A 20,032-nucleotide genomic window follows, 5' to 3' on the forward strand; every position below is an offset into this window, starting at 1 on the left:
TCCAAAAATATTTACAAACGTAAAAGTTATAGCGAAAAATAAAATTTTAAATTTCCACTTTAACACCCTGTATCTTTCTTAATATCAATATTTTATTATAGCAATTTGGCTTAAATCGTAATATTTTAAAGTGTAGAATCTACTGTTTCTTTTTGCACAATTACTTAAGGACCACCCTGTATATATATATATATATATATATATATATATATATATATATATATATATATATATATATATATATATATATTTACTTATAGGGATACTTACTGGGTATCTCTATAGTATGTACTTCATTCATTTCCAGAAAAAATTACTTTTTAATGATGAAATAAATTCAGATACATATATATTGATTTAATAAATAAAATGTTATTCCAGTGTAGATATGATCAAGCATGCCCAGCAGCAATCGTCCAATCAATAGTCTACAATAATTAACGAGGTCAGTCTATTTGCCGTATGAATAAAACACTCGTTACCAAACAATATACATTTGCGGTAAATTTACGAAAAACAAAAAGCTAAACAAACCAGTAAGTACGACACTTTTTGCTGACGTTGAGGAATTTTGAATGTGTTTTATTTGGTTTGGTCTCTTTTGTTCGGTTGAAATGGTAAATAAACAGGCTGCTGAAACTTTTAAAAAAATGTTTTGTTACATTCGTATCTAAAAGCTCGGAAAAATATTCCGATGTGGTTTTTTTACATGAGATACCCCAAAATAAAGTTCAAGAGGTTCCTCGGGCGAAAAATTGTTAAATTTTTGTTTAATTTTAACAATAAATTTTTTCGGCTAAGGTAATGTTTTTTAATTATTTACATTATTCCGAACAAAATAAGCCTCTTGTAGTTTTTCTGTTAATTTGATCATTGTTGAGTTATAAATAATTATTGGTAACTAAGAAAAATGCAAAATTGCAATTTGAAGGCTCAAAAACACAAATAAAAAACATTTCAATTCACCAAGAACCTAAATTCAAGTTGTTCTATTGAGACCTGAGAATGATTTTGGGCCCATTTCATTTTAAAACATTGCTTTTTAATCTTTATGGCAGGAAGGAGGTTCGGGCTGCTAAAATTGAGACGTTTTTATTTTACTGCACCTACAAACATATATGCATATTTTGTGTGTACCACTGCAGTTACCTGATGATTATGCCCATTAAGCAACATCCATTCCTCAGGTCAGAGGACCACTGACTGGATTATGTTGCTCTCCGGGAGTAAGCATCTTCATAATACCCTTGCTGCACCCTTTGTGCATAAATAACTATTAAACCATTGTTTTTTAATTGATAATGAAGCTCGGATGGCAGAGCTAGTCTTGTTTCTCTCTCATATACACGCTGCAGCCCGAGCGCCGTCCCTGTCATAAGCTCTTCAAATGGTTTAAAATTCAAAAACTTCAAAACAATTCAGGGATTCAAAAACAATGGTTTAAAATCAAATAAACTCAACATACTTATCAGGAAATGATAAAACAAGGTTTGAACTTAAATTTAGGTCTTTAATGAATTCAAAAATAATGTTTTTTGAGCCTCGAAAATCGTAATTTTACGTCGTATTCTTCTTATTTTTTAAATGTACACATACAGCACAAAATAACCGTAAAACAGTTTATAGCAGATCATTGGATTAGGATCATACAGATCAATTTTATCGATCAATATTTAACTCAAATCAAACAAAACATTGTTTTGAGAACAAACAAGAACTGTCCACAGAAACATTTCTTCTTAGAGTGCCATATCCCTACGGAACGTCGGCGACTACCATGCTTATAATATTTTTATACTGATCTCGGTCTTGCGCTACGTGTAGCAATTGGTCCGCTGTCAAACCTGTCCACTGCCGCAAATTCCTCAACCAAGAGAGTTTCTTCCGTCCTATCCATTTCTTTCCTTCGATTTTACCGTTGAGAATTAGCCCAAGGAACTCATATCTCGGTCCTCTGATTATATGTCCAAGATATTCTAGTTTACGCCTCTTAATAATATTTAATAGAGTTCGTTGATGTCCCATTCTTCGAAGAACTTCTTCGTTTCTGGTTCTGCCAGTCCATGGAATTTTTAGTATCCTTCGATACAACCACATCTCAAACGCCTCGATTTTATTCATGATATTGGCGTTTAAAGTCCAAGTTTCACATCCATACAAAAGTACAGACCACACGTAACATCTTGTAACCTTTTCACGGATTTCCAAATTTAATGAGTTATTGGATAATAAAGGTTTGAATTTTTGAAATGAGTTTCTTGCCTGTTCAATTCTACATCGAATTTCGAAGGATGGATCTAGATTTTGGGTAATCCAACATCCAAGGTATTTGAATCTCTGAACTCTCTGCAGCGGTTGTTGGTTTAATATCAGTTGGGTTGCGCCGATATCCACTTTAGTCAGGCCCCAATTTGTGCATTCCATGTCAACTCTATTGATTAGCTCCTGCAGATCGTCGATGTTTTCAGCTAGAATCACAGTATCGTCGGCGTACCCTATATTGTTAATTATTTCTCTTCCTATGATAATTCCTTTTTGATCTTTTAAAGCTTCCCTAAATAGATTCTCAGAATACACGTTAAAGAGGGTGGGAGATAGTATACAGCCTTGTCTTACGCCTCGTTCAATACTGATTGGCTTTGATTCTCTATTGTTGGTATTAATAATGGCTGTTTGGTTCCAGTAGAGTTTGGCAATAAGTTTGATGTCTTTCTCATCTAGTTGAATGCTCTGCAAGGCGGTAATTAGTCTGGTATGCTGAACGCGATCAAATGCCTTTTCAAGATCAATGAAGCACATATATACGGGTTTTCTTACCTCCCAACATCGTTGAAGGAGTGTTTGCATAGAAAATAGTGCTTCTCTAGTTCCAAGGCATCTCCGGAACCCGAACTGCTCTTGACTAATTATTTCTTCGCACTTGTTGTTAATTCGATTTAGGAGAATATGCAACAGTATTTTAACGGCATGGCTCATTAAACTAATGAGTCTACAGTCGCTACATTTCTTAACGTTTGGTTTCTTAGGTAGAGGAATAAAGATCGATTTTAACCAGTCCGATGGAATTTCACTGGTATCATATATTTGATTGAAAAGTACAGTGAGTTCTTTTATATTGTCATTTGAGAGTAATTTTAGCCATTCGCTGTATATTTGATCTGGTCCACTGGCTTTGTTGTTTTTGGCTTGGTGTATGGCTTTTTCCACTTCAGCTTTTAAGATTGATGGTCCTGTATTTGCAGACAGAAAGATAAAACAGGCTAAAGAGAAACGGTTACGAAGAAAATGTCAAGCAATAGAAGAAATAAAATGAATTAACTTTTACTAAGAAAAAACAGCTGAAAAGTATGTATAGTAGACGAAAATAACAAACTTATTGTAGATAAGCAAGAACAGTTACAGATATGGGAAATTTACAATAAAAAAATACGAATTATTGCCATGTAACAAACTTTTTTGAACTTAATGGATCAAATAAATTGAAAAGCTAGGTAATAAAAAATATGTGTGAAAACTAAAATAAATAATCTGAATGTGCCAAAAATTTGCTACTGAAAAGAGTGTGACACAGATTAGATGAATATCCAGACGATGGGATCGTTGGATGCGAATTTCGAACTGATTAGAATCAAAATACGAACTACAGGACAATACATATGTAAGTCTACTTATTAAAGCTAATACCAAAGGAACTTGCCTTTGCTGCATTGTAAACATATTTATTAATACTGTTACGAAAGTTTCGTAAGATTTACCCCACGGCTGTCACTGATGTTACGCTTGTTTCAAATAACTTTATTTAAACAGAAACAATATTACAATACTTACTACAACTTTAACGGAATGCCAACTATTAACTTCAAAATACTTAGATACAACTGTCAAAATTCCGTAAGATTTATGTCAAAATTCCTGTATAAATTAAAAAAAAAACGACTTACAACAGCACCTATCCTAGCCTTTTCCCGAGAAGATTGCAAATTTCTGTTGGATTGTGACGCATCTCAGTATAGTATTAGCGCCTTATTATCACAAGAGAAGGAAGGCAAAGAAAAAGTTGTTGCAGATTTTAGTTAAACAATGGAAAAGGCTAAAAATAATTATTGGGTTACCAGAAAAAAACTTCTAGCTATTATAAAAGCTCTAGAACATTTTCATGCTTTCCTTTATAACAGAAATTTTATTATTAAGCCCAACACCGAAAGGTACAAATGGGTCTACTGATTAAGTAAGTAAGTTATAATTAGAACTGACCATAGTGCTTTGCAGTGGCTAAAAAATTTTAAAAAGCCAGAAGGACAAGTTGCTCGGGTAGAGAGACTCCAACAGTATAACTTCGATATATAACAATGCCGATATTCTTTCTAGGCGACCCTGCTTGAAACGACAATGCCAGTACTATAAATAACTTAAAGATCAAGAGAACATAACCGAAGAAGTAAGTCTTGAAGTAACCACAGTTATACCGAAACAAGGCAATGATCAGACTTTCCTGGAAACAGAAAGATAATGACTTTATCTATCTCTAAAGTCATAAGTTGTGACGGGTAGCTCTTTCGAGACGACAGACCCAGTAAAACACAGGTTGGATTAAAAATAAATCTATTAATTCTAACGTATGTACAAAAATAAAAATAAAATATATTCTATATCCCCGCCTGGATCCCGCGAGAGTGAATTCCCAGGTGGACGTTTGTAAAAGAAAAATTATTATTACTAACAGACAATGAAATACGCACATTCGATCGCACGCAGACTTATATTTGCTTCCACCTCAGTCCAGCGGAAGCGCCAAACGCTCTCGCAATCAAAATATTCGGTTGTGTAGATCCACGTATACTCTGAGTCAGAGTTGACGGTTACGTTCAATTCACTATACCCACGAGTTCTGCTTGATTAAGGATAATCCTCTTTGCGGAAGTCTCTCTGTCCGGGTTGGCTCGCAGATTCAATGCACCAGCGAGCCAGGAAGCCTAAAGCGTTAGCCACAAGACTCCTTTACCTTTAACTCCACCAGCCGCTCGCTTTAAAGGCCGCTCCGGATCCCACCTCGTCGTCTTGTCGTGGAAATGGATGCGTGATTATCGACACTCCCACGGTTCGAACTGTTGAACGCTGTCGCTGTAGGACGTTCAGCACATCGTTACAAAGTCATAAGTCAAATGGCTTAAAAATGGAGTAAGACCTATTTTGCATAAAATAACCAAATAGAGTGGTACTATAAAGGCGTACTGGGCTCAATGGGAATCTCTGTATCTTTTCAAAGGTCTACTGTATCGGAGTCCGATACAAAGTCCTGATGGAGTACGTACAGTGCAACAAGTGGTACTGACAAAATCACACTTTAAAAGTGTGTTACAAGAATTGGAGTTAAAAGAACACTTGCCAGAGTTCCAGACAGATTTTACAGGATCAGTTGCTGCCAAGATGTAGAAGATTGGTGCAAGAAATGCAATTTATGTAATGGTAGAAAAGGCCCTAGAACAAGAAGTCGTGGTAAATTGGCACAATATCTTTCTGAAGAGTCTTTTGAATGACTTGCAGTGGATATTCTCGGTCAATTTTCAATGACAAGGACAGGGAACAAGTACTTAATAATCGCAATGGATTATTTTTCAAAATGGGCTAAAATGGTATGCCTTCCTAATCAAGAGGCAACTACAATAGCAAAATCATTCATAACACACGTCGTGTCAAGATATGGAGTTCCTTTAAAGTTACATTCTGATCAAGGACGAAATTTTAAATCAAAATTATGGCAAGAATTATTGAAAATCTTGGATATTAAGAAAACTCGCACTACGCCTCTCCATCCTTAATCAGACGGAATCGTCGAAAGACATAATAGAACTGTTTGTCAGTACCTTTCAATGTTCGTCGCTGATAATTAAAAAGATTGGAATACTGTATTGCCTTAATTTCTGTTAGAATACAGAAATTTCGAGTACAAAGCAACTGGTTATTCTCCATCAAAGAGAAATAAAGCTTTCTCAAGATCTTATTTTCGGAAGATCACCACCCTGCGAAGAAGAACGTTCATCCCTGACATACCTTGAAAATTTGAAGAAAAAAAAAATGTAAAAAGGCTACGAGTTTGCTCATAAAAGTTTGAAGTTTCAAAGTGATAAACCAAACTGCTACTGCTAGCAACATGCTACTGGTACAACTTTCGACAGAGTAAAACCAGTATGGTTATACAATCCCACACACGTAAGAAAGGACTTTGTCTAAAACTTCAAACGGAACTGGGAAGATCCGTACACCGTCCTGAAGTAAACCGAAGGTAGTTTATATCGAGAAACTAGCTTCACGCCATGGAACTGATCCACCCTGCTGGCTTCTATCGATCCCTGATATTCCAGTTATTCGAGGCGAATAATTATAAAGGAGGAAGCAGTGTTTAGGAGGAGATTTATCCCACATAGGAAAAGTCCATTGACGAAAAAGAAGAAGTAGTTCGAGAACATTTAAAATAACATCGAAAATTAATGAAATGTCTAATGAAGTTTGGAACATCAGAACATCATGTTTTTGAAGTTTAAAACTAATTCCAATAAAGTTATTTTAAATAAGCGTATCAATACTATCAATGCTGTGGAGTTAGCCTTAATCGGATACTAACCTAATTAATTACTGAGTTAGATATACCTATTTCTAAAGGTTCTTCGTGATATTAGAATTTTGTTTAAGTATTTTATTCTCAGTCGTTTCTATAATACATGAATAATCATATAAAAATCTAATGACCAAACTAAAACTTGCATATAACAGAAGATCGTTATTCAGGATTTCGAAGTAACCATTACCATTTAATCATTGATTATTTTTGCCCCGTTGTACAATGCAAACAATATTTTAAATATAAATACATTATATTGGAACTTAATGTCGTGCAATAAAATGAAAATTCAAGCTTTTTAAATAAAGTACACAGCAGCTAACTCAGCGGTCCCTAATGATAGTTTTTGCTCTGAATAAATGCAGCGCATTGTATATTTTTGCTTAGAATATTATAATGGAAACATTGATAACCATATACTTTTCGTGTTCCATTAAAAAAGACATAATGGAAAAAAATAAAGTGCTTGTTTCGATTTAATAAATTATGTAATGGAGGAAGCACTTCGCACGCGAACTGGCCGGTACAATGGACTCCATTATTTTGTTTTGTTCTAAAAATATCCGGTACATTTGGGTATAACGATTAAGGTAATTTTTTTTTTCAATTTCCTGGCAAATTTCCATATTTGCACTTTTAATTCTTCACCAAACTTTCAAGACATATACTAAGTTGTGTAGTAAGTTGTGTAGTAATTGACAATCCAATGAAAACTTGTTAAGCACGTTTATATTTATATATAGATAACTGTTTGTATTAAAATTTCTATTATTTTGTGTATTTAACAAAGTTGTCGACAATATATAAAAATTGTTGATAATTTACCGTTTAGCTTTTGTATGATTCTTGAGTTATATTATTGGAACATTTTATATTAACTGCTATTTAACGACATATTATAGAAGCATTGGTTACTAATATTAAAAAAAAAGTCACCAAAAAGAAAATGTCAACATCTTCTTCTTCTTGTGCCACTACTATCGGAGATTGGAAAAAAATTAGATACCGGGATCTGTGACAGTCCCAAATAGAGTATTTTTTACTTTTTTCTCTATACGACTTGTTTAATTGTATATTGATGACGATAATCAAATTGAAAATCTAAACGTCGCGTCAAATGTGGTAATTAAAATTGTGGTTTATTCCTGTTATATGACATATGACAGTTGGTAGTTTAGTTTCAATTTTATTTTTAAAAAAACTTTACAGGCTTAATTAGTCAGCTGTACAACCAACAGAAATCTGGTAAATTATATCCCAAGTTAAAAATTTGCGAATTCAAAATAATGCTCAAAAGTACAGAATTGTTATCCGCTGTTTCTATTTTCTGGAAAAGTTTCATACAAAAAATATGCCTGCATAATCAAGAAAAATGTTTTCACTTGAGCTCACAACTCACCTTCAGTTCGGTCGGTTGACAACTTCAAAAATCGGTACAACTTCCCAACGATATATCCTCCATAATCTCCATACCACTTGCATATTGACGATTTTGCCCTGTTTGTGCGTCATGTCTGTTGACGACGACAGGACTTCATATGGCACGAATCGATACTGGAAAGTAGATTATTGCATCCTGAATATCTGGCTGATAGTGTCTAGTCTAATAATTTCATAGCTGACACTTGATAAGCAGTCAAGGGAAATGGGCGAAATCTGGAAATGAAAGCAGATATTATTATTAATATTTTCATCTGATATAATACTTTATTTTTATTAAAATAAAAAAGAAAACAATCTTTACCTAAACTTAATATTCACATAAAAAGTTTAAATTTAGAAGTGATAGAGGCTACTCATATAAAGTCGTTTTTAGTGTTATCATTATCAGATATGCTACAGCCCTAGTTGAGCCTTGACCTTCCCTAGTCTATTTCGTGAGTCATTTCTCTGGTGCCGCTAATAGGGTTCATTTGGGCAATTTTTATTTGATCTCGACACATGTCCAGCCCATCTAAGGTTACGTATTTTTATGAAAGATATTATATCTCTACCATTAACTATTTCTTTACAATTATACTATTAATTAACTACTTCTCTACAATTCGAAATTATATCGCCTTCTCCAAATACCATTTTCACGTCCATGTTTCTGACCTATATGTCAGCAGGTTAGCACTGATAGGATGACTGTTCTATATATTGTTACTTTGGTTTTTTTGGTTTAAATTTCTATTTTTTAGCTACTTAGTTAGTACAAATTTTTTTCAATTGCATCAGTAATTGTCCAGGCTTTAATTACATATAATAGGATAGAGAATTTGTAACATTTTAATACGTTAGTTCTAATTTCCATTCCTAGTTTTTAATTGCACAATATTGCTTTCATCTTATTGAAAGATCTTCTGGTCAGCTCAATGCGTCGTATTATTTCAAGGCTACGGTCTCATTGTTCATTTGACTCACATCACAGGTAATTATATTTGGATATATTCTCTAAAGCTTTATCTTTAACGTAGATACTTTATTTTTCAATCATGTTTCTAATGACAATCATGCTTTTTGTTTTGTTTTTATGGTCAGATCGATCAGATGATCGTAGCCATTCCATACATCTCACAGTACTGCGTAGTGCGATCAAACAAAATCTGCAGCTCTTCTTTACTGTCTGGAAGAAGTATCGTATCAGCTGCATACCTAAGATTATTTACTAGTGTTTCGGTAATTGATATGCATTCATTGATGTTTTTCAGTGCCTCCTTAAAAATCTCTAATGAGCACATAATAAAAAGTAAAAAGGACAGGACACATTCTTGTCGTACTCCTCGTATTATAGCTATGTCTTTAAACGTTCTAATCTAACTATTTCTATATATAATAACAGCAACTCATAACTTCTTGATTTATTTAACAATGTCGTAAAAGAGTGTAGCAATTTTATGCTAAAAAAATCTGGAAGTTGTTATTAAAATTTGTCAATTTAAAACAACCAGTAATTGGTTTAGTTTAGATATAGCAGACCTGGAAAGATAGAGACCAATCAGTCTCCTTAACCATCTTTATAAATTATACACCCAAATAATAACGAACAGGTTAGAGACAAAGCTGGATTTTTACCAACCTCGGGAACAAGCCGGTTTCCGCCCTAATTACGGCACAAACGATCACATGCAGTGCCTAAAAACCTTGATAGAAAAAACTAACAAATATAACCGTCCCTTGGCATTGATTTTTGTAGACTTTAAAAAGGCGTTTGATACAGTGGAACTACCGTCCATCTTAAGAGCACTACAAGATTGCAGGGTCGACCACAGATATTGTAATATAGTTAAAAATATATATGAAAATGCCACAACAACCATAAGTCTACATTCAGCAACTAATAAAATAAAGATAAAAAGGGGAGTCGGGCAAGGTGATACCATGTCACCAAAGCTGTTCATTATCGTTTTTGAGTATGCATTTAAAAGACTAATATGGCAAAAGAAAGGAATATCCATCGATGGAGAAGAATTAAACCATCTACGTTTTGCGGACGATATCGTGCTTCTGTCAGATAATCTGAGAGAGATCAAAGACATGCTCCAAGAACTGAATGACATACTACAAGAAACTGGGCTGGAGATAAATTTCGAGAAAACCAAAATGATGACCAATATTGTTCCCAGCGAAGAGATACAGATCAATAACAACAAGGTAGAATTAATCGATAAATACACATACTTGGGTCATGAAATTAGAATAACCAGAGACAACCAAACCTGCGAGCTAAATAGACGAATCACGTTGGGATGGGCGGCATATGGAAGGATGAGAGACATTTTTAAAACAAATATCCCAATTCACCTGAAAAGGAAGGCATTTAACCAATGCATCTTACCAGTCTTGACCTACGGAGCAGAGACCCTAACTTTAACGAAAGCTACTGCCGAAAAACTGAGGGTAACACAAAGGCGAATGGAGAGATCAATGCTGGGCCTGACCTTGAAAGATCGCGTGAGAAATGAGGAGATACGCCGACGAACTGGCGTAGACGATAATATACTGCGAATCAATAAACAAAAGTGGAGGTGAGCTGGACATGTTGCTAGAATGGAAGACGGAAGATGGACGAAGAGATTATTGGAGTGGAGACCAAGAGATGACAAGCGAAGTCGAGGCAGACCACCCACCCGATGGACCGACGACCTAAGGAGAATAGAAACAAACTGGATTGCAGCAGCTAGAGATAGAGAGAACTGGAGACGTTTGGAGGAGGCCTATATCCAACAATGGATGTGAAAATGGGGCTGAATGATGATGATAAATTGGTTTAGTAACAGCAGTCTAATTTTTTTAACAACTCTTAGTAAGAACCATTAAAATCTGACAGAATGTGTAACGGACAATTTTCCCCAAAATTTTTCCATATTTTTCCACCCTGTATTTTGTACTTACTTAGTATAGGATTATTGTTAAATATTTTAGCCAAATACTCTGGCAACATTATTACTTCATAACAACATTAGTTGCCCCGTTTATGCATTGGCTTAACCTATTTTGATAATTAAATGATCACTCTTAATGGCCTATTAATATAAATTTCAAAAAGTGAAACTTGATAATTAAAAGTTCTCCTATTAGTTTTTAATAATTGTGTGTATATTAAACAGTATTTAATAGTTATATTACAATTAATAAGTATTCAAGATTCCCATTCAGGTAGCCAACGGAGTGGTACGGTGGTTAACGTGTACGGAGTGTAAATAGCTCCCCCCTAAATGGGGGAAGCTTTAAAAAGAAAGACGCCGTTAGGTGTATATATTAACGAGACAATGAGTGCAAATAACTCTAAAAGTGATGCGGAGTCAGAAAATTATTTATCGGTCCCCATACAAGACATGGATACCACTTTAAGTTCTGAGACAACAGCTGAAACCAGTCGTCAGGTCATTAGTGATAAAGAAAAGGATATTTATAAAAAAAATAAAACACCTAAAGTTTTTAATCTAAGAAATGGAGATAAGTATAATTTGAGTAATATTTGTGTTTTTATCGAACGAAAAAATATTGAAAATGCCGGCCGTCTTCATCCCTTATTTGTGGGAGATATCTTACACAAAAAACTTAATGTTAACAATATTAACCAAATTAGATCTGTTGGAAAAAATAGAATAAAAGTTAGTCTAAAAACATGTTCTGATGCCAATGCTTTAGTAAACAATCCTCTTTTATCAGAAAATGATCTTGTAGCGTTTATACCAAATCATTTATTAGAAATTAAGGGTTTGATAAAAGATATTGATACTCAATTCGATACGAAATATATTTTAGATAACATAAAATCTCCTTCAACAGTACTTGATGTTAAACGTACACATCGTAGAATAGAAAAGGATGGTGATATACAGTATGTCCCCAAAAAAACCATTATTGTAACTTTTGAAGGGAACACTTTACCTAATTATATTTCAATAAATAGTGTATATTTTTTGGTGGACAGGTTTTTTAGCAGAGTTACACAGTGCTTCAGATGTCTACGCTATGGTCACATTTCTAGGCAATGTAAAAATATTGAAGAGTTATGTATTAAGTGTAGTAATGTAAAAGCTGAAAATCATGTTTGTCACGATTCAGAAATTCGCTGTTTATATTGTAAAACTAATGACCACGTTTCTATTTCAAGAAAATGTCCTCATTATGAAAAACAACGTAAAATTAAGAATGTTATGGTTGAACAAAATATTTCCTTTATTGAGGCAAAAGAATATTGTGAAATGTCTTATTCTGGTATATCTGTAAATAATAGTTTTTCTATTTTATCCAACTCCAATTTTCCGCCTTTACCAGCGATTGAATCTAAGTCTGGAAATTCTAACTCCCTTTTACACTCAAATTTTAAGAATAATAGCAATTACGTTTTGCCCACCCATCCTACACCAAGTCCTACCGGCCATAGCAATAAAAAACGTCGAATTTCTAATGACACTCCTCCTCCACAACCGATGTTTCCGTTTCAGTTTGGCCCTAATCAACCACTGCCTCGAAATAATAATCCACCAAATTATCAAAATTTAAATAACAAAAACATTGTAAAGTCAATTGCAGATTTTATAGTTGAATTTTTAAAAGGTATTCATACCATTGAAGATATCAAAAATTTGAATAATGATTTAATTCAAACAGGAATAAATAAAGTGTTGGAGGACACATGTAAAAAGTAACCTTCACTCCATTACCAAAGACATTAAATATTTGTCAGTGGAATGCACGTTCTGCTGTTTCGAATAAAAATAGTCTAATGCATTATCTTGTAAATAATAATATTGATGTAGCAATAATAAGTGAAACATGGTTTAAACCCAAAAAAGTATATAGTTTCGTAGGTTATAATGTAATTCGTAAAGATAGACAAGATGGTTTTTCAGGAATTTGCATTTTGGTCAAAAAGTCGATTTCACACCTAGAATTAAGCATAGTTTCCAATTTTAATGTCGATCTTCTTGTTTGTGGTATTAATATCAAATTCAACAATAAAACTTTAAGTATAATTTCCGTTTATAGGTCACCGGATATTAAAACCAACACAACTGATTGGGTAAATATTTTTTCGCAGTTTTCAACTCCATGTATTATCGGTGGGGATTTTAACGCGCATCATGCTACTTGGGGATCCCATAAAAACGATTCTATTGGTAAACAACTCATTGAAGCAAGCAATAATTGTGATTTTGTAGTTATGAATACTGGCGAACCCACGTGTATTACCCGGCCAGGATGCAATGATTCTATGATAGATGTTACCTTTTGCTCCTCGGACGTAGCTAGTGATATAGATTGGGCAGTTTACTCTGACACACTTGGATCGAATCATTTTATGATAAAAATAACTCTTGCAATGCAGCAAATTCCGCAGGACATCACAATTCCGCGATATAGATGGAACCTAAAAGGAGCTAATTGGGAACAATATAAAGAGTTTGTGGGAGACTACTTTTATAACTTTACTGATGCAGAATATCCAACCACCAAAGAAAAATATGCATTCTTAATCAATTGTATAAATAATGCGGCACAAAGAACTTTAAAAGAATACAGACCGTTTAAGTGCAAAAATCGAACACCTTCACCTTGGTGGGATGCAGAATGTGACAACATAATTTCTGAAAGGAAACGTGTACTGCAAGTATACAAAGAAAACCCCACAAAAGATAATTTTCTTGCATACCAAAAATGCATGGCACTTACTAAACGAACATTAAAAGAAAAAGCTAAAAAAAGTTGGATTGAATGGTGTTCCAATCTCAACAAAAATACTCCAACTAGCATAATATGGAAACAAGCAAAAAAAATGAATCGTAAAACAATAAACATTGGTAAGCCACATAATGATGATTTAATAGATGAGTTTTTTAATCATGTAGCTCCCCAGACTGTTCCTTTCACTGTAAATATCGAACATACTATCTTAGATAAAAAACATTTTTTGGCAAATAATTTTCACATTAATGAACTAAATTATGCTTTAAGAAATAAAAAAAAGTACTGCCCCCGGTTTTGATCAAATTAAGTATCCGATGTTAGAGAACCTACCAATTATAGCAAAAAGTTTTCTTCTACAAATTTTTGATGAGATGCTTGCAGGTGAGTGCATTGAAGATTTTAGGAAAATTATAATCACACCGATTCCTAAACAAGGTAAAGACCCTAACTTGGCCCATTCTTATAGACCAATTTCTCTGCTATCATGTGTGCAAAAAACTTTCGAACGTATGATAAAACATAGGCTGGAATGGTGGCTACATAAAAAAGACCTGCTTACGCCCTGTCAATTTGCATACAAAAGAGGAGTGGGTACGCTAGATGCACTTACAACCTTAGTAACAAATATTCAAAATAATTTCTCTAGAAATAACTTTCTTCCAACAATTTTTATTGATATTGAGAAAGCATATGACACCTTAAACTTAAATATTTTGAGTAAAAAAATGATTATTGATTTTAACATTCCTAAGGCAATAGTGTATGCTATTATCGGATTATATTCAGAAAGACATGTTTATGTCAGGGATTTTAACAACCATTTATTAGGCCCAAGATATGTTTTCACAGGAATTCCACAAGGAGCTGTCTTAAGTCCTTTTCTTTTCAATTTATATACAGCTGACCTACATAAATTAAAGTTGGAAAAATATCCTTTTAAGATCATCCAATATGCAGATGACTTCTGCATTTACTGTGAAACAAAGAAGAGAGATGAAGCTTTTGGATTTTTAATGGATACCTACAACGTTGTAGAAATATGGTTGGAAGAAAATCACCTTCAGCTGTCGGCCACAAAATCAGCAGTGACCATTTTCAGTAGACATAATATTCCCAATATCGAAACATTTATAGTAAAACAGCGAGAAATTCCTTTTAAAAAGGTAATTAAATATTTGGGCATTATACTGGATCACAAGCTCACATGGAAATTTCACATAGAATATATGTTAAATAGATGTGAAAAAGGCCTAAACTTTCTGAAAATGACAACTAAAACTTGGTGGGGAACAGATGTTCAGACTTCCTTACTTTTTTATAGAACTTACATTCGCTCTATCATAGATTATGGATGTTGGTTATATGGATCTGCCAGCAAGAACTTACTAAACAAATTAAACATATTTATAAACCAGTGTTTGCGTATCTGTATTGGTGCCATGAAGACAACTCCTATTGAGCCCCTTTATGTTGAAGCACGTGAGCCTCCAATTTCTCTTAGAAGACATTTCTTGGCCGAAAAATTTTTACTGAAAATTAAACACCAGAACACTTTCCTTTATACCGAATTAACAAATTTAAACAATTATGATTTAACGAATAAATATTGGATTAAGAAAAATTCTCCAACCCTATGTGAAGCTCTTAGAGAAAACACAGTTTGTGCTGATGAAGCTATTAATTTAAAATCACACACAGATATAAATGATTTTGAAGCTCTTTTTTATAGCGTTAAATTTATTAAACCAAATTATGTTAACACTGGAAGAGCAAATAACAACATTATAACAAGCATCTTATCCAATTGGGATTACTACAGTACTATCTACACGGATGCCTCCAAATCAGAAGACGGTACAGGATGTGCCTTTTACATCCCCATGGAGAAGGTAGAAAAAATGTTCAAATTAAAAGCAAATATTTCCATATTTAGTGCGGAAGCAATTGCCATATATCAAGCCCTACTTTTTGTTTCTAACAGAGATTCCTCCGTTATTATTGTTTCAGATTCCATGTCAGTTCTCACAGCCATTAACCAACCTTTTGTTCCAACCACATACTCCAATCCCTACATAATATTAATTAAAAAATTAGTTAAACACTTTAAGGAAAATAAAAAAAATGTGATATTTATATGGGCCAAAGCACACAGTGGAATTAAACATAATGAACATGTGGACCAACTAGCCAAATTAAGTATTTATTCAGTGGATACCACAGAATTTCTACCCAGTATTTCTGATTTGGTTGCTTCACGCAAGGCAGTTTTAAAATATAAATGGAGTGACCTATGGTCTGAGTTTTGTTTTACCAACCCAAATAGATACACTTCTTTACACACAACAGTCCCTGTTGCACATTGGCACAGAACTTATAATGTCCCTAGGCGTTATATAACAACCATATCTAGGCTTAAATTTGGACATGCTTGTTTTCCTGCTCATCTTGCAAGGATTCATGTGATCGAGAGTAAAAACTGTGTGGAATGTGGAGTAGAAGGTGACCTAGATCATGTAATTTTTGGTTGTGCCAAATATAATTTGGAATCCACCTTATTATATAATAATATAGTTCGTATTACCGGTAAATCTCCGTTTAACGTTTTATCTGCCCTAGCGACTCAAAATAGATTAATTTACGATTGCATAATCGATTTTTTGACCAAATGTAATATTTTTCTTTAGTTAAAAAAAAATTGGTTTTTACTTTTTACCTTTGTTTTCTCTCCTTTATATGTTTAATCCTATTTACCGTGGCCTAGTTCTCCTGTGTATGTTATATATTATAATGTCCTGATGGTTCCCTGGACGTGAAACGAGTGACCCATGTTAATTGTATATGTTTATGGATATATATGTGTATGTATTATTTATATTTTTTCTCTTCTTTTTGTTAAATGTTGTAAATTTATCTATTTTAGTCTATTCGATTGCAAACAACTCAAAAACTTTTTACTGTACCTAATGAGATTAAAAGATCATGTAACTGGCTGTATGGCAAACTGCCGAAGCCATAAAAAAAAAAAAAAAAAAAAAAAAAAAAAATTTAAACTGCTAACTACAACCATTTGTCATTTTGATATGTAATTTATTTAGTCTTTGGTATGTCAATTATTGTGTTCAAACTTTAACTTCATGAATTCCTATCAAACTTTAAATATATGAACGTTCATTAAACCTCAATTAAATTATGCACTTTTCTTAGTTGGATTATTTAACTAATATAATATATGCTAGGGTTTTCAATTATTGTAGTTTCATTTAACTTAGTTTAAGTTTTAACACTTCATGTTCAATGTCGTAGTTAGAGAACTTGCCTCACTTAAGAAAAATAACTTAGTCCGCCTACGACTTCAACTTCCCTCCGATGAAAACCTGTCGTTCGCAGGTGTCCCAACTTTGACCAGATTTCAGTCTCTCCAAAGATAGGGCTACAATTTGCCTGGGGACAACTAATCTAAGCCCTTGTAAGAAAATAAGTCCTTTTATTTTATTTGTTATAATATTGGTTATGGTATATATGCATATTATGACGTATGGTAATGTTTTACACATGTCCAGAATTACTACATACAATGTGTGAGGGCCAAAGTGAGAATTACTGCATGTCAAGGAAATGCAGGTCTTTCATGGTGACAGAAATATAAATAAAAATAAATCGTTCGCAAGGCGAAGAACTTCATGGTTTTATACAGAAGTGAAAGAAAAATGTAAAGAAAAGAAAAAAGTTTACCTTAATTACATGTCAACCAAAACACAAGAAGCAAACCATAATTACAAGAAATTAGAAATTAGAAAAAAATTAGAAACGAAACACATGGATGGAACATTATTTTGGAACAATGGAACATTATTTTTACGGTCTACAAAAGGAAATATTGCGGGTCATAAGAGATCAAAGAACGGAGGTAAAGGAACTAATAGAATCAAAACACATAGAAAAGGATACAAGGATTGGCTACTTAAAAAAGCTTTATGCAGAAATCGAAAACTCCAGAAATTACCACAAATGAAGAACTTGGTATACATATACAGGAAGTTCAAAAAATACTTAAAAAGCTAAAGAACAGAAAAGCAGCAGGTAAAGACGGGATACCAAACGAATTACAGAAATATTTTGGAGCAGAAATAACATAACAATTAACAACATTAATTAATAGAATTATAAATAAAATAAAATACTGAAAGAATGGAGAAACGAGCGAACTAATTCTACTATTTAAAAAGGAGATAAAAAACAGCCAGAAAACTACAGAGATATAAACTTATTAAATACTACTCTAAAACTTACAATGAAAATTTTACAAGTGCTAATAAATCAGAGAATAAGTTTAGCAGATAAACAACAGGGTCTTCTTAGTGGAAGATCGTGTACAGATGCAATATTATTTATAAAGCAAATTACTGTCGCCCAGCCTGCTGAATTGTGATTGGTCAAACGGCAACAGCAGTTGCAGCCAATCATAATTCAGGAGTCTGTTGCTCATTTTCTGTATTATCGTTGGTCGAAAGGCACCTGAGCTGCAGCCAATGATAATTCCGAAAATTGGGCATTGGTCGTCGTGCCGGTCAATCGTAAAAAGGTCCAAAACGACCGTTACGATTGACCTACTTTTTTCTGCATAAAAGAAGTGCACGACGGCCAGGAAATCAGATCTGGTCAGGTTTGGTCCGCAGATCCAGCCCTCGAGGCAAGTTAAGATCCTCTGGTCGATTCAGTTCCTAGAGTTTCTTGTTTTCTTTCAGCTCACCTATAAACCCGGAACCTAACGTTCCCATCTTTAACCACGGTTTGTCTGCAAACCACGGCGGCCATTTTTGAGGTATTTATTTGTGCTTTTTGACTTAGTCAAATTTGCTGATAAATTTCCTTAAGAGCGTCGCCATTTTTCGCCGAATTAATCTGTGTTTTTGGACTTAGTCTAAATTCTGATTATTTCGACAAGCTTACAGGTCATGTAAGAAAATTTCTCTTACAGATTTGCTAAGTCCCTACTTTACGGGACTTTGCCACCGGACGGTGCATATATCCTTTTTGCAAAGATTGAGATTAAATAAAGACTTCCAGTGTTGTTTTATTTTCTCTTTCAGGTACATATATATTGCTATATTGATACTTGCAAATAAACGTATATAAACTGTGTTTTACTTCCTTTTCCTTTTTCAGGTACACTGCAAAACTTTGGTATTTGAATTTTGACTTTGAGGTATATACTTTGATACTTATATATTTAAACTTTGAATATAACACTCTGATATATATATATATATATATATATATATATATATATATATATATATATATATATATATATATATATATATATATATATATATAACTTGTATGCTATTTCTGTTCTCTTTTTTTTTCTCTTTCAGGTACACTATTAAAAATAACTTGTACTTTTTCTATCTTTGAATTTATGATATTTATTTTTCTGCTACACTGTTAAAAATTTCAATTATTATTTTATGACCTCAATAATTGTTGTTTATTTTATTTTACAGCTATTTTAAATTTGATATACATTATTTATGCCTATTTGTCACCATTTAATTATTTTCTACAGGTCCAATTGACTTAGAAAATTTGTTTGAAAAATAATTTGAATTTTTGCTTATAATTATTTTTACAGTGTACTTCTTCCCCATTTTATTGTTGATTATCCCGATTGGCATAACAACCGACATTCCTGTCCTTATCCCGAGTCTCTAGCTCAACTCCTTCCCACTCCAAGTACTTTTGACAAGTGACATTCTCCATACTTACTAATTTGAATTTTGTTTGTATTTAGTTTATTATTAATAACTAACGTGTATTACCTTCCAGATTCTTAGTTTAAGACTAATTAGTATAATTATTCTCCCGATTTCCGGATCAGGAGATAATTATACGTCTCTTTCAGATTCTTAGCATAAGTTATATCATATCATTTCTACCTATTATAATTATTGTGCATTTTGATTAATAAACTTTAATTACTGTGTTATTCTTTAAAAAGGCAATTTTAATCCCTAGCTAAGTGTCCATAGCCCGTGACTATGGCCACCGACAGAGAACCTTATGCCCTTAGGTCACTCCAAGCGACGGATAGAGCGGTTAACATGCCTTCTCCCTCTTTAGAAGAAGATGGGAGTTATATCAGTTACCGACATTACTGACAAACCACTAGAGTCTAATAGATAAGCATTTCTGTGTCTGATTGACTTAAAGAAAGCGTTTGACAGAGTA

At 33.3% G+C, this 20,032-nt stretch overlaps 1 protein-coding gene across 5 annotated transcripts in view; it reads right to left on the reverse strand.

Moving 5' to 3' along the window:
• Positions 1–20,032, reverse strand: part of rdgA (retinal degeneration A) — a 604,783-nt gene that overhangs the window by 361,077 nt on the left and 223,674 nt on the right. For all 5 annotated transcript variants that reach the window (XM_072538847.1, XM_072538849.1, XM_072538841.1 and 2 more), the window contains exon 3: positions 8,019–8,275. The gene's annotated coding sequence lies outside the window, so the exon portion shown is untranslated. The remainder of the gene's footprint in view (positions 1–8,018; positions 8,276–20,032) is intronic.

This window comes from Diabrotica undecimpunctata, chromosome 1, assembly GCF_040954645.1.
Source record: "Diabrotica undecimpunctata isolate CICGRU chromosome 1, icDiaUnde3, whole genome shotgun sequence".
Taxonomy (NCBI): Eukaryota; Metazoa; Arthropoda; class Insecta; order Coleoptera; family Chrysomelidae; genus Diabrotica; species Diabrotica undecimpunctata.